This window comes from Arvicanthis niloticus, chromosome 25, assembly GCF_011762505.2.
Source record: "Arvicanthis niloticus isolate mArvNil1 chromosome 25, mArvNil1.pat.X, whole genome shotgun sequence".
NCBI classification, from domain to species: Eukaryota; Metazoa; Chordata; class Mammalia; order Rodentia; family Muridae; genus Arvicanthis; species Arvicanthis niloticus.
Window position 1 is genome coordinate 13341362 of NC_133433.1, and position 16266 is coordinate 13357627.

Here is a 16266-nt window from a genome sequence, read left to right on the forward strand (position 1 = left end):
CATAAAATAATTCACAAATGTCTGGTATTTTTCTGTTAAATTTTATCTTTTTGTGTGCATAAAATTGAATTCCTACTCTTAAAATGCCTCCACTTACAGTAATGGAAAAAAAATAATGCCAGAGTTATCTTCCCACCCCCCATTTGGTGTTGTGTTTTTTTTTTAATTTATTTTTTCCTGATGAAATACCCTGTTCACAGTCGTATGTAGGTTTCTGCAAGAGTTTTTGCTTGTGTATAAATCCAGTTGACATATCTCACCAAGTCTGTATGTAACTGTTAGTAAAACTCTCCTTTTAAAGAAGACATTCTTTCATTTATCTATCTTCCTTGAGCTATAAAAATATATATAAACTGACTGAAAATTACCATTTTTTAAAAAATAAATAGTTAGCATTTTAAGTGGCCAAGTGTTGGAGCTGTTGAAATTGAGATGCTTGAAAAAAAATGTGGCTTAGCTCTTTGAGAGATTGTTAACATTTCCAAATAATTTCTTCAACTACAATGTATAGCTAGCTGCTTTTAAGACACTGTGCTTTTGAAACCCAGGACATGGCTGATCAGGTCTCTTGCCTTCAAAGAGATGGTAATCTCTTAAGTTGGCTGAAATTTCTGCTCTGTCCTTGCACAATTATTAAACGCCAACTGCATGACAGTGTGAGGTATTTGGGGGGGTATATGTAGATAAAATGATTAGCAGCTTCTGTCTTGGCAGATTATGGAGGAGGTCTGTGTGTTGGATTTTATACAGATGCTCCTTTTATGTCCGAGTGAATAAATGTCAGGATCTCACTGTGTAGCCCAGCCTGGCCTTGACTTGCCATCTTCCTGTCTCTGTGATCATAGGCGTATGCCACTATGCCCAGAACAGCTTTGTGTGTATGTGTGTATGTTTCATAAACATAAACATTATCTCATTCAGAGAGGGTAGTTCTCAGGTGAGTTAAGGGGCTTCTTGTTGTAAGGCTGCTGGATTGAAGGATGAATAGAACTCAACAGGGAAAGGTAGTTCACTAGAAGGATCTAAGAGGATTTGGATGTAGGTTGCAGGATTTGTTCTTAGGATATAGTGGAAAAAAAAAAAAAAAAAAAAAAAAAACAAAACCTGAAATAAAAACCAAGACCAGTAACAAAGTAATTTTTCTTTTTGTTTTTCTTTCTTCAGTTTTGTTTTGAAACAGATGTAACTGTATAGGTGTGACTGGCCCTGAAGTCGCTTGCTGTGTGGACCAGGTCTATCTCCCTCTGCCTTCTCAGCCTTGGAATTAAAGGATGTGCCACCACTGTTGAGTTATTGTTAAATCCAGATGAATTTCAGGTTACTAGGCAGTGTGGGGCCCACAGGTGATTGTTGAGTTTAAGAAACAATTTTATACCTTTGTTTAGAAGAACTGATCTAGCAGCATTGTGTAGTATGAATTGTGGTAGGAAGAACCTGGAAATTCAAAAATTACCCCAAGATTTCTATTATTATAGACAGCAAGGATCTGAATAGGAAAGTAGGCTAGAATTTGGTAAGCAGGTTAAAGTTAAAATAATTGGCAAGATGACTCCGTGGGTAAAGGTGTTTCCTGCCAAGCCTGGTGGCCTGGTGACCTAAGCTTGATCATAAACCCCACCTTGAAAAGTCATCTACTCTCCAAAGTTGTTGTCCTCTGACCCTCATCCTTGCACAGTGACACAAACACATTCTCTTCCCTCCACGAATTATTTATTTATTTTTTTAGAAGGTAGGGTCTTACCATGTAGCTCTGGCTGTCTTGGAACTCATTCTGTAGATCAGGCTGGCCTCAAACTCACAGAGAACCACCTGCCTCTGCCTTCTGAGTTCTGGGATTAAGGCATGCCCAGCTGAAATAATTGTTTTTTAAAAAATCAGAATAATGATTCTGGTCCATGTCCATAGGGAAGGTAGCATAGAAGTGTTATCCTTAGCAGGCCTGTATAATGTTCCTAGGCTTTGTGGAATTATTAACCCTTGTTGAAACAAAAGGCATGTATTAATAGGTCATGTGCACCCATACTTTGTGGATATGATTTTAGGGGAGTCCATGAATTACCTGAAGCTCCTGCATGAAAACCATGGGCTGCCTATTTGCTGGGGGCAGCTTTCAGAATACTGGAAAGTTAATAACCCTGACTGTAGAAGTATTCTGTGTAAGTACCTAGAGATAGTAATCCACTGTACTGCGGCTCACACTCCGCAGAGAATTTTATTCTATTATATTGCCTTTAATTTGTTGTTATATGATGGAACAAACTTCCCCAAGAGTCTAGTTCATCTGTCACAAGGCTCTTTGCAAGTGGTAAAATAGAATCTGGAGTTTGTGAAAAGTAGTGGGTTTTTTTTTTTTTTCTCCTATGAAGAGAAAAGCATAACTGATTTGCTGTTGATTGGATATAATTAATGTCTTTTAAGTTAAGAATTAGTGGCTCCAGGAGATTTCTTCCAGTTAAGGTTTTGTCACTCTTGGCACTTAGGTCTTCATTGGAACATCTGTACTCATCTTTCTTTTTGTGTATTTGAAAAGTGGTGAAGCTGGAGGATGCTGTGGGTAGGTAGAGAACAGATAGCAGTATCAGGTCAGACATGTTGATTATTACTGTCTTTGTGGCTCCTGATTGGGGGTCAGGGAAGATATGACAGAGGCACTACCAGTGGAAGAAGAAACCGGAAGGGCACCTTAGTCTTTTCTGTTCCTCTTTGCCGTAAGAATGTGCCTGTCCTTCATTCATAAGGTAGCATGTGATGGAAGGAGTCAGTCAGTTTTTTAGAAAGGATTAACTAGCTAGTTCTCACGAGGGTAGTTAAGGCATAGTTTGGTTAGTAAAGGGTTGACTTCTCTGTAGCCATATAAACTTGTTTCTCTTGGGGAAGGAATGTCTCCCTTCTTTTCTAATTTTAGAAAATTTGACTTCATAATTATTGCAAAGACTGGAATCATTTAACATTTTATTTTATTTTATTTTATTTTATTTTATTTTATTTTATTTTTGAGACAGGGTCTTATTCTGTAACCCTGGCTGGCCTAGATCTCCCTGTATGTACTTTGAACTCACAGAGATCTGCCTCTGCCTCTCAGGAAGTGGAACCAAAGGCCTGTGTCAGCATACCTGGCAGAATTGCTTTGCTTTTCATATAACAGTATGATGTAATTATAATGAACAGTGGAAAACCCAGAAAACTACCCATTATAAACAGTGTCCAAGGAGCTGGTCACTAACACAAGTGAAAGAATGCCTGGGAGAAACACACATGGATTTTCCTCAATTTGCTGACACTGAGATGAATAGCTCATGGCATGACCATGATACTTTCATTCTTTTTATAATAGCTTTTCCACTTTCTCCTGTGATTCCTGTGACATTTGAGAATTAGGTGGGTAGCGGGAAAAGCATCATCTTCTAATCTAGTGGTTCACTGACACCTTAAATGTAAAGGGTCCTATATGATTAGTTAGCAACCCAAATTAGAATTAGAGTTAAAACCTACATTTTTGTCCTTAATTCATTATTTTTTCTGCCAAATTTCTGATCATGTGCCTCCAGTGGAACGATGAAGTTATAAGATGTATGAAGACTACCTATTAGAAGTGTTTGTTGCCTTCTTTGTGTTGACATGGTAACTTCATTTGAAGTGGCTGCTGGCTGGTACTTTGGAAATTTAGAAATGTCTTATCACCAAATAGTTAACCTATAGTCAAGAATAAAGCAGATATACAAAGATAGATATCCTCCCTGGAAGAAACACTGGTAAAATGTTGATATCATTTTACTTTGGAAAATTTGTTGATTTTTTTTTTTTTTTTTAATTTCTGGTTTTAAAGATTAAGTTTTATTATCTTGTATATGAAAGCATAGCTTTGAAAAGTTTTATTTTTCATTTTATTTTGTGCATGGTGGGGCCTTATAGGTCAGATTCTTATTCCAAAATAATATTTTGATATTTTATGATTTCTTTCTATTGTACACTCAACTTTAGATATTACCCCTTCCATGTTTAAAGGTGCTTACTTCACTTGGAATCATATTTAAACATTTTTGGTCTATGGGTTTTTAAAGCAACATGTCAGACAATTTTTAAGTTACAGTGAAAAATAGCATATGTGGATTTAGCCTTGACATTTCTTAAGTGTAGCATACACTGTGTACTACTGTATGTCAGGCATTGTGCTAGCTGCTTGGACAAAGTTTAGAGACAATATACCCGAAACCCATTCTCTAGAACTTAGAACTCAGTAGAGTCACTTGCATCAAGAAAAGCACAGACTTTATCTGCTGATGTTGGGAAAGTAAAATTAATGACATTTCTTTTCCTGGGGTATTTGGGCAAGTCATACAGAAGTACAAGGAGCCCAGTCATGTGGTTTCAGCCTTCTATTGCTCTGTAACAAACAACCCTAACACCAACTGACTGAAAACAACTGTCTTATTTGCTTTCAGCTTGTCCTTTCTGGGGCTCTGTCTGGCTTTGTACTTCATAGCCAACTGACATTTCAGCTGGGGCTGTGTACACGCCTCTCCTCTCTTTGTAGTTGTTTATCTCCATGTAGCCTTTGCAACAAGGTTGTGAGCTTTACATTGGAGTTTAGAACTCTAAAGAGTACAAGTGCTGAAGGAGCCAGACCTTCTTAAGAAGGACGTGTTTTGGGGACTGGCAGAGAATCAGTTGTGTCTTGTTCTGGTGAAATCACAGTTGTGGCCTACAATGGGACAGGGAGCACTTGGATCCTTTTGGGGCTACCGTGTAATGGATGATGGCTTTACATAACAGCATCAGTTATGTAAAGACTGGAAGCTGAAGCTTATAAGGGCTGCTTACTCCCTTCCGCAATCAAAACTTAAAGTTGGGCCTGCCAGAGAGAAAGTTGAATCTAAAGTGCAAATGACAGTACCTTTGGCTTACTTCACTGGTAGGATGAGTAGTTGGTTCTGTCCTTGGTTAGAAATGTAAAAGAGCTGTGTGCTAGTTAATCTTTGTAACTAGTCTGAATCTAGAAGGACACCTGTGGGTGTTTCTGACCTTGTTGTACAAAGGTGTAACTCTTTAGAGAGCAGACGTTAAATGTGTGCAGCACATTTCAGGGTCTGGAGTTGGGGACTGACTGAAAAGAAGAAGGGGAGGTGGAGCAGTGCAGTCTGCCCCCTGACTCTGTTGTAGTGTGACCAGCGGGTGCATGCTCCTGCTGCCGTGGCCTCTGCTGGGAAGGAGTACCCCAAACTGACACTTCTTTCCCTACAGTGCTTTTTTCATGTCTTTTGTCCTGAGAAAGTAACTAATAGAGGATGGAATGTAGCACAGTCTGTGTGAACATTTGCGTAGCATACATGAGAGAGGGCTGGGCTTCAGAGAAGCTGGATGCTGTACATTTACATCTGACATGCTAAGGCAGCAGGGAGGGCTGACTACTTCTTTTTGAGGATAGTTGGGTTTAAGAAAGAACATGTCCCATGACTCCAGATTGATTCAGTTTGATAAACCAGTTTCATGTGTTAGTTGGACATACCCCATGTAGAGAGTGATCTATGGTAAATAGAGACCTATTCTGCCACCCCTTATGATTAAATGTGAGACCCAAAGGAACAGAGTTGCTTGACAATTCTTGAGCCATGTGTACCTCACAGATTTTTTTTTTTAATATCTTGAAAAAGTTGGTATAAACCTTTGAGGGATGCCTTTATAGTGGAGAAAATACTCTGTAGGATCCTAGCGTCTGCAGTCTTCTTTGAAGGAGTAGATACCTTTCTTCCCCATACAAGTGATCAGTAGCTGGCTGGGTTTTTCTCATTATTTTAATCCTCCAGGCACTTTGTCTCAGTTTCCTAGTATCTTTCTGCAATGTTCAAATTAGCTACTAAGTAATGGCGTGCGTGATTAACTGAGATGAAGGAAATGAAGGTTTAGTTTTTATTACTTTGTATTTTTGTAGATTAGTGAGGTAATGCATTTCACTGAAACAATTATCCTGAAAATCCAGCCTCTACAGCCTACAGCAAATAAATTTGCATGTTTCTGAAAAACCAAAAAAAAAAAAAAAGTACATTGAAGGAGTTTGAGTTTGGTGATTGAGTGTGGTGAGAAATACAGTTTAGGCTGGAGTCAGGAAAGATGGGTGGAATTGTATTAAGGTGTTCTTGGCATTCTTCCTGCCCCTTAATTACTTGGATAGTTAAAAACTGTCCCAGCACTAACAGAAGTGCAGGAATTGTAGCTTTGTTTAACTAAAGAAAACAGGTTCTCTGGATAGCTGTTTGCTACACTTATAATTATTAAGGTGGGTGGAAGCAAATAGTTGAGTCCTGACTTGAAGCAGGATGCTTTGGCCATAAATCCGTCCTAACTTGCCAATATGCACTGCTCTTTGCATGTGTTAAGTCAGGGTGGGGAGAATTAGGGAAGTGAGCCTTCTTTTTGCAAGATCTTCTTTTCTGTAGGTGTGGACAAGTAAACCAAGCATGGTGATTTACTATGAGGCTAAGGCAGGAGGATTTCCAGTTTGAGGCCTTGCTCCCTTCTTGCAGTCTTTAAAAACAGAAGCTCTCTTGACCTAGGAGTTAAGAGACACAGCTAAGCAGATCTGACCTCTGCCTGTGCTGTTTACTTGTGGTGTTGCCTCTAGTCCTTCAATTGCAAAACAAAGACTGTCTTCATTTCTGGATTTTGGTCAGGAACAATCGAAAGGATACTTATAAAGTAGAAATCATTGTAGTTTCAATATTATAAGCTCATAAATTGTTATTCCTTGTAATTAAGTATTCAGTTGATAGTTCACACCAGCAGGCAGTTTTCCATGGTCCACTTACTTTTAAGGACAGTGAGAGGTTAGTTTGGGTATAGACAAAGGTGTCTATCAAATCTCTCTTTTTCAGGTGAACAGATAAGTTGTAAAAAGATTAAGGATTATTGTGGGAAAGATCCTGACTCAACAGACTGGCAGTGTATCAGTTGGCAATGGTTAGGCTCCACAACCTGGGGGCTAAAAGTTGTTAACATCATCATCAAGTTAGTGCAGTATGAACCAGTTGGTCAAGATGTAGTCTCTGCGCAACAGTCGTGGGGGATGTTTTCTAAGCATTTAGATTATTCCTGTCTTCCAGGGTCTAGGATATTGTCTCGAGAAGGTTGTTTGGGAGCCTTAACTGTTGACAATGACTGACTGTAATTTGAGACCTTAATGTGACTGTTATTCTAGGTAAGATGTTCCTTCTTACCCATGTTAAAAGTAAAAATAAAAAGAGTTTAACATCTGAACCTTCTGGTTGTTTTAAAAGGCTTTAGAGAGTTGTTAAAGGGATACAAACTACATGGGATACAAACTACAGAAAGCTGATACCCTGAGCAGGCAAGTGGTCCTGGCTTCCTTGTTGAAGACATCATTCTATTAAAGAATTCCTTTGACTGAAGATAGTTCTTCTTTTTTCTAAATGTAATCTTGAAAGAGTTAAATTAAATATTTTAATGATTTGTTAGATAGTCTTACTGCATGTTACTTAGCTTAGACAAGACAACTCAGAAATAGATACATTGATTGAAGTGTGTCAAATTTGGAATTTGGGCTTTTGGATAGAAAGTAGGTTAACTGTGGGCGTGGTATGTCTTTTGGGAAAAAGCCATTTCTTAGCATAAGGACATTAACTTGGGAAGAAAATCATGAAAAAGGGTTCAAGTTTCAAGTCAGTGAACATGGAGAAAACTTCAAACTCTTTTTTACTTTCTGGTAATGACTGCATGCTTCTCTGTCACTTAGTTCTGTGACCAACAGAATTTAATCAGATTTAGAAACAGTTTTTGCTTGTTTGTTTTTGGAGTCAGGCTCTCACTATATAGTCCAGGCTACCATGCAATTCACTGTAGAGCAGGCTGACCCCAAACTCACAGAGAGCTGCCCGCCTCTGCTTCCCTAGTGCTGAGAGTATTCACCACCATTCCTGGTAGACTTTTTTTTTTTTTTTTTAATTTTAAAAAATTATTTACTTTTTTTTTGTGAATGGCTGTTTTACTTGCATGAATGTGTATATACCATGTGTGCCTGGTGTCCGTAGAAATCAGAAAAGAATGTCAGATTCCCTGGAACTGAGTTACAGATGACTGAGCTACCATGTGGGTGCTATGAACTGAACCTGGGTCCTCTGTAAGAGCAACCATTGCTCTTACTTACTGCTGAACCTTTTCTCCAATCCCAGTCAGATCTTACATGGGAACAACAGACTTTTACACTAGAGGCAGTTCCTGGAAAACCCAAAAGTAGGGTTGAAATAAACATAAGCAGAGCTTACGTCGTGGTGAAAAACAAACCCAGCCCTGCTGCCTTGTAAGCTGGAGTGAGTTAGCATCTGTCAAGGTGCCCATTATTTTTGTTTGTTTTCACTGAGGAGAAGGCAACAATAGACCGTTTCTTTTTGTCCTCTGATGTGTGAAATATGTTAGTATTAAGATGTGAATATCCAGAATGCAAGGTATACATTATATTTGGAAATTCTATTTTTCTAGGTTGAAAACTCTTAAAATGTAATTTTACATTTTAAAATTTCTTTGTAATCTAAACTTTTATTTAAAGCGTGAGCTAATAAAAGCCCAGACCTTATAGAAAGGAGTATAAATTGTGATTTGTATTCTGGTACTCATTTTACACATGACAGTGCTTCTGAAAACCTGACTTAGGGAGTTTTATCTGTGTCTGTTAGCTGTTCATATGAAATGAGAATAATAGCATCTGATTTATAGAAATATATGCTGACTTAAGCCTGACATTTAGCATGCACTAGGATGTTTGTGCTATATTTTCATTCATTGATTCAGATCTGTTTCATAATTTAGTTTCAGAAGATGGGCTGGTATTCCAATTCAGTAGGTGAGAGCCTAGCTGTGCAACAATGAGGACGTGGACTCAGATCTCAAACACCCCTATAGGAAGGCCAAGCAGTCTGCATCTCTAACCTCAGTGTTGGGTGTGTGGGGTAGGGGTGGCGGAGGCAGAAGGACTCTGAAGCTCTGTGTCTACCAACCTAGTTGGAAACAGCAAAGAGAGTAAGGCAGAGGAGCTATAGAGGGTGACAACCAATACCCTCTGGCCAAGGGTACACACATATAGTGTTGGGTGTGTGGGGTAGGGGTGGCGGAGGCAGAAGGACTCTGAAGCTCTGTGTCTACCAACCTAGTTGGAAACAGCAAAGAGAGTAAGGCAGAGGAGCTATAGAGGGTGACAACCAATACCCTCTGGCCAAGGGTACACACATATATGCATGCAAATAGTACCTACTCATACATATACACCCCCACCCCCACCCCACAAAAAGCATGCAAGCAATCAAGCAAGCAAGTGAATTCCTTATACTGTTTATATAAAATTGTGAAGGTCTGAGGCAGCACCTGAGCTTCTGGAAACTGGGAAGTGTGAATTGGCAATGACAATAAATAGCCAGATTTTAATACTAAAATAGGTTCTGACAAGCAAGTAAGAAAGAGGGACTTTCAGTTCTTATGACTGTGCATTATGCATTATATTTTTACTATATTTGAAGCTTAGTAAAGATTACATTATTTCTAGGAATGGATTTTTAGCTTTTTCATTGGTTATGTAATTGTCTAATTTTCTCCAAGAGTGAAGATTATTTAATGAGAAGTTACATCTTACTGTGTGTTTTATAAATAGTAGATAATATTGCATGTCTGTTATTTGACTAGCTCTTAATTACCTAAAGATTGCTTTGTTTCTTTTTTGTTGTTTGTTTCCAAACAGGGTTTGCTCTATAGTCCAGGCTGGCCTTGATCTCACTTCTTCCACTTCCTAGGCATTTCCTGTATTCTTGACTCCAGCAAGAATTTCTTCCACTTTTCTAGGGTTGGTGTTAGCACTGTTCTGCCTTTTCCCTTGTTTCGCATTGGTAACTTCAGTTTTCAGATAAAATAAACAGAAATTAAATATACACAAATAGGAGAGCAAAGGTTGGACTCAGGTATGTCTGAATTGAAAACTGTTCTCTGTTAACTTCCCGTAACATGCTTTTCTGAAACTAAAAAGTGTCACTTTGGAATTCAAGGTTAGGCTGTAATTTTGTGGTAAATTGTAATCATGGCTGTGCAAATTGTGGTAAATTAGAATTTGTAATACATTTAGAAATAATTAAGAAACATTTGGGGGGAACATAGTTTTGGTGTTGATAGCTGAGGGTGTGTTGCACAGTAGAAGAATACTAACCTAGTCAGGAGGGGTGGGCTTTGTGTTTCTGAGTCTCTTTTGTCTGTGTATAAGCTCCTTTTCAGCTCCAAGTCCTCATGATAGTGTTTTTTGCTGTTTCATGATGCAGCAAATGCAGTCTGCCCTCCGTATTTGTAGGTCCTGCACTTACAAGGTCAGGCAACCTTGTATTAAAAATATTTGAGAAAAATTCTTAGTGTGTTGAACATACTCATGATCTCCCCTCGTCTTTTATTTCCAGAACAATGCAGCATAACAAGTATTTTACATAGGATTTACGTTGTGTTTTATAGGAAATCTACAAGTGACTAGAGTGTATGGTAGGATGTAATTTTATACGGATATTGTCCCATTGCGTTTAGTTGACACCACATCTGTGGTTATAGGTATTCCTCACGGGTACCCAAGATTGATAGTATTTAGACAGTAATTCAGTCTTGGAGTTTGAACTAAAGTTTTGATGTGTTTAGTCTTGAATAGCGTTTTAAAAATTAATATTGGATAGTATTTGAGTGGGAAATCTATTTTCTGCAATGCTCAATAAGGGAAGAAGAAAAAAATTACTAAATGAGCAATTTTTTGCTCTAAAGTCAGTTTTTAACCATTTTGAAAACAATATTGCATATTATAAGATACTGAGAAGTAACACATTAGGACAAAAGTAAGTACCTAGCTCCCAGTGCTGAGCACCATTCAGGTGTCATTTCTTGTTGGTACAACTGAAACTTATCATCAGTGTTTTTAAGACCAAAAAAATAAAAAAAAAAAAAAAAAAAAGGAATTTGAGCTGGGTATGCTGGTTCACACTTTTGACCCCAATACTCTGGAAGCTGAAGTAGGAGGAAGATTGCTGAGTTGAGGGCAGCCCGATCTTGAGACTCTGTCTTAAAAAAATAATACCAAAAGAAAGAAGGAAAAAATAGAAATCACTTCTTTAATTAAGTATAGGAGAAATTGTTAGGCATAGAGGCATAGTTAGTAAAAGAAAATATGCTGAATTGAACATTTTTATGATGATGATTAGGTAGGGCAGGTCAGGGGAGGAAGTCAGCATAGGTAGAGCCACCAGCCCTGGGTTTTTGTTAGTCAAGGGTTTTTAAAAACTCCTTTGGCTAAAAGTTGGAAGGGTTGCTGCTAAGTTTGAGTACATTTTCCTTTCTGACTAGTGTTTTCTAGTAAACATAGCATGCATACTTTTATGTCCTTTCTTGGAAAGGACTTAAACTTTTATTTTGGGGAAGTTGGTAAAAAAAAAAAAAAAAAGTAACTTTTAAAACATTCTTTTTATGGTGCAATATCACCATCTTGTGGTGTTCTAGAATATTGTTTTCAGAGTTTCCAAACATGAGCATAAATTAAATATTCAATGCCTTGATGTTAGCCAAGGATTCCACCAGACCTTCATTTGGCGACTTTTGTAAATGGGGCTGTAGAGTAAAAAATAAAAGGTGTGATTGAGGAACATAATAAAATGAAACAGCTATGAGTTAAATTGGTGCAGTAGTGGGTGATTTACTAATACTCCTTGTTTTATGAGATAAGTCATATTTTTAGTGAAGTAATTCTAAGTTTAAAAACTGCTCTGCTGATTTGAGATGGTCAGCCTGTGAATTAAGGGCCTATAGCAAATTCATGGCTCTGAGTTTATTGTTAGTGTGTTTTCTATATTTTATTTAGAAATAGCTGAGAGGAGTTAACAGACAACAGTCCAGATTGCCTTACATGAATAATTGGTTTTCAAAACGTCAGAAGTCCACAGAATTGACATTATAAACATTTCTGTATTAATGTTCATTTTGATTAGAGACCTGTCTGCTCCTGACAGCTTCCTGTCTTGGATTCTAAGAAGAAATTGAGCATCTTTGGAGTTACTCCAGTTGTGGTGAGACAGCCACTAGACAAGAACTGCCTCTTTTCATTTACAGACACATCACTGTCCAGAAAAGGACACACTTGTGGAATAGTCAACTGATTATATCTGCCAAGACAGAGTAATCAGCCCTTAATAATTCTGCATCACTAGGTCTGCCAGATGATCCTGGGCCAGAAGGCTGAAGATCGGATGCTCCAATGTTTTGTAGTATAGGGACTGTTCAGGTGTTCACCAGTCTCTATAAATTGGCTAAGTTTTAGAAGCTATGCTTTGTGCTTCCCATAATTTCAGTTAACTCAGTCATTCTGGATTTCTGATGGGCTTGAAGACTTATAGTCTCACAGCCAGTCCCGGCTATTTACTTTGAGAGAAAAAATTTGAGAGGATGGTTTTCAGCTGACATTCATTCTAAAGCCAAGAAAAAAAAGCCAGGTTGAGAACTAAGTGTTTTAGTTAGGAGAGATGACAGAGGTTCTGCTTAGTCAACAAAATGATGGACTGGGTATTAGGTCTATCTTGTACCTTACTGACCCAAATTGGTATAGTTATGCTCTAATTATATTTTAAAAGAAAAGTTTTATTTTAACAGGAAGGGTGATATGTAGGAGGAGCAAAGGTGGGAGGAGTAAGGAGAGGAAGAGGAGGAACAAGGGGAGGAGGAGAAGGAGAGGAGGACCTAAGTGATGGGGGGGGGGCATGGAGGCATATGTTCCACATGTCTCCAACAGTCAAAGATAGTTGATATATCTAGGTTTGGTATTGGGTTACACTTGTGATTGTATGGGCATCTTGTTATTGAGCATTACCAAACTTATAAAGCCTTTGATTAAAAACTGTGTTCTGTCACCCTTTTCTTATTTAAGTACCTAATCTCAGTTATTTAATCGGGATTTTAAATTTATTTTAATGTAAACTAATACTTTCTAAACTGATGACTCTTAGAGGAGGGTTATTTTGGGATTAATTTGTATACTTGATAAAAATTATGATGATAAATTATTTCTTTTCCTTCATGTAATGTCTCACTTTGCTCATGTTGCACTTGAATTCCTGGGCTCAAGTGATTCTTTTAACTCAACTGGGGCAGCTAGAGGAGGAATGCACACCTGCCCATAGTCATTCTGATGATGGTATTGAAGAAAAAGAGAAAAAAATAAAAATAAAAAAGACAACACTAAAATACAAAAGCCACCTAAATTACAGCTGGAAATGTAGCCCAGGGGTAGAGTGCATGCAAGTAAAGGCTCAATGGTACTGTTGCCAATATCTCTAGACAAAGAGGACCCAGAGGGGCATCCTTGAGAAGGAAAGTGGGCAGATTCTAAGGAAGGAGCACAGTGGTAGAGACCATTTCTGCTGGGTTGTGTGCAGAGAAGGGCCAGCCAGATTAGGATAAGGGTCATTTGTGCAAAAAGGTTGAAGGCTGGCAAGCTGAAAGATGGTGAGGTTCCGATGTAGCTTTAAAGGCCTTACAGTGACAAGGGGATGAGAGCCTGGAATGGGGACAACAGAGGGACTGAACATTAGGAAGCTTACACAACATTTGGATTTTAGGAGTCAAAGTGATGATTTAGAGTTTGTAAAAATGTGTCTGAGAGCTAAGAGAGATGTTGGGTGTCTTTTTCTCCCTGTCGCTCCTATGTAGTCTATGTGGTGTGATCTTGGACCCTGCTTTGTTCTGTATAACTGATCTGGTTTTCTTTCTACAGTTTTAAGAGTCAGATAAGTAGGAAACTGCTTTGTAGCAGAATTCTGTTAGTTTGAGACCATAAGAAGAGCTAAGTGTAGATGGACTCATTCATTACACTAGTCACTAAGACTATTGACTGTCCCTGTTTACACACAACTGAGAACTTTCCAAGGATGGAAGACTAAAGTGTGGACTGATGGTCCTGTGCTAACCAAGTTATTTTCCTGTCATCTTGATTTATATTTTTATTAAAATACTTAGCAACATCTTTTTATAAATTATCTTTCTATGTAGAAGTAACATTCTTGCCTTAATAAGTTAAATTATATTCTATAGTTTACATTTTTGGCAGTTAATTTGATTTAATTATTTCACAATGATTTCATGTATCATAATGCCATGATATACATTGCAAAAGCACATAATTCTTACATGCCAAATATAGCTTAATAATGCCGAGAGGGAGATGAAAAATGTCTTTAACCTTATTATGGTGTTGAGAAAAAAGGTGAGCATGAGCTCATTTGTTTTGAAGGCTCATTCATGCAAGTGACAAAGACAGCATGCTGGGGGTCCGGTGAAGTAAATAGAAACAGTCTGAAGAAGCCTACATTCTAAAAAAGAATGTCAAATTCCAACCTGTACAACCAGCGTGGCAAATGTAATAATACAAACACAAAAGTGCAAGCCATGGAGCAGTGGCTCGCTTGAGTAGGATGTTTCCATCCACCTTCACCAAGCATTGTCACATAGTTCTGTGATGGGCAGTCACACTGTCACATTTGAAACCTGGAAGTAGCCATGTTCTTTACAACTGACAAAATTGTGGCAAATTCAAGTCAGACTATGAACTTCAGCTTCACCTGCATTCATCTTTTTTTTTTTTAAATCTTTTTTCACAGTCCAGTCGTTACCCCACACTGCCCCCTTTCTCACTCACCCTCTGACTGTTCCTCATCTGTACTGATTGGTTTTAGGTGTCAACTTGACACAAGCTGGAGTTATCACAGAGAAAGGAGCCTCCCTTGAGGAAATGGCTCCATAAGATCCAGCTGTAATCAAGCTGGGAGGGCCCAGCCCATTGTGGTGGTGCCATACCTGGGCTGGTGGTCCTGGGCTCTATAAAGAAGCAAGCTGAGTGAACCAGGGGAAATAAGCCAGTAAGTGCACCCTCCATGGCATCTGCATCAGCTCCTGCCTCCAGGTTCCTGCCCCCCCACCCCCCCTGAGTTTCAGTCCTGACTTCTTTGCTGATGAACAGCAATGTAGAAGTGTAGGCTGAATAAACCCTTTCCTCCCCAACTAGCTTCTTGGTTATGATGTTTTGTGTAGGAATACAAACCCTGAGTAAGACATCATCCCATACCTCACTCCTCCCCCGATGCAAGAGGATGTCCCCCCTCCCACTTCCACCCCATTAGACCTCCCCGCTCCTTGGGGACTTAGGTCTCTTGAGGATTAGATACATTTTCTCTCATTGAGGCCAGACCAGGTAGTCCTCTGATGTATATGTGGGGCCTCTTATCAGCTGGTGTATGCTACCTAGGGTGGCTCAGTGTCTGAGAGATCTCAGGGGTCCAGGTTAGTTGAGACTGCTGGTCTTCCTATGGGGTCGCCCTCCTCCTCCGCTTCTTCCAACTTTTCCCTAATTCAACCACAGGGGTCCCTGTCTTCTTTCCATTGGTTGGGTGTAAGTATCTGCATCTGATTCTTTGAGCTGCTTGTTGGGCCTTTCGGAGGGCAGCCATGCTAGGCTCCTGTCTGTAAGCACACCGTGGCATCAGTAATAGTGTCTGGTCTTGGAGCTTCCCCTTGAGATGGATCCCAATTTGAGCCTGTCACTGGAATTCCTTTACCTCAGACTCTTCTCCATTTTTGTCCCTGTAGTTCTTTCAGGCAGGAACAATTCTGGGCCAGTTTTTGATTGTGAGATGGCAACCTCATCCCTCCACTAGATGTACTGTCTTTCTACTGGAGGTGGACTCTATGAGTGCCCTCTCCCCACTGTAGGGCATTTCATCTAAGGTCCCTCCCTTTGAGTCCTGAGAGTCTCTCACCTCCCAGGTGTCTCGTACAGTCCACCCCCACTTCCTACCTTTCGAGGTTGTCTGTTTCAGTTCTTTCTACTGGCTCTCAGGACTTCAGTTCTGTTCTCCCTCCAATACCTGATCATGCTCCCCCTTTCCCCTCCCTGCTGTCTTTCCCACCCAGGTCCCTCCCTCCCTATCCCCGTCCTGTGATTGGTTTCTTCTCCCTCCCAAGTGGGATTGAGGCATCCTCACGTGGGCCCTTCAGGTTGCTAGCCTTCTTGAGTTATCTGGATGGTATCCTGGGTATTCTGTATATTTTGGCTAATACACACTTATTAGTGAGAACATACCATGCATATCCTTTTGGGCCTGAGTTACCTCACTCAGGATGATATTTTCTAGTTCCATCCATTTGCCTACAAAACTCGGGATGTCCTCGTTCTTAATAGCTGAGTAATGTTCCATTGTGTAAATG

The 16266-nt window shown here is 39.3% G+C and overlaps 1 protein-coding gene across 4 annotated transcripts in view; it reads left to right on the plus strand.

Annotated features, from left to right (window-relative positions):
• Window positions 1-16266, plus strand: part of Wwp1 (WW domain containing E3 ubiquitin protein ligase 1) — a 90925-nt gene that overhangs the window by 852 nt on the left and 73807 nt on the right. The gene's annotated exons all lie outside the window — the stretch shown is intronic.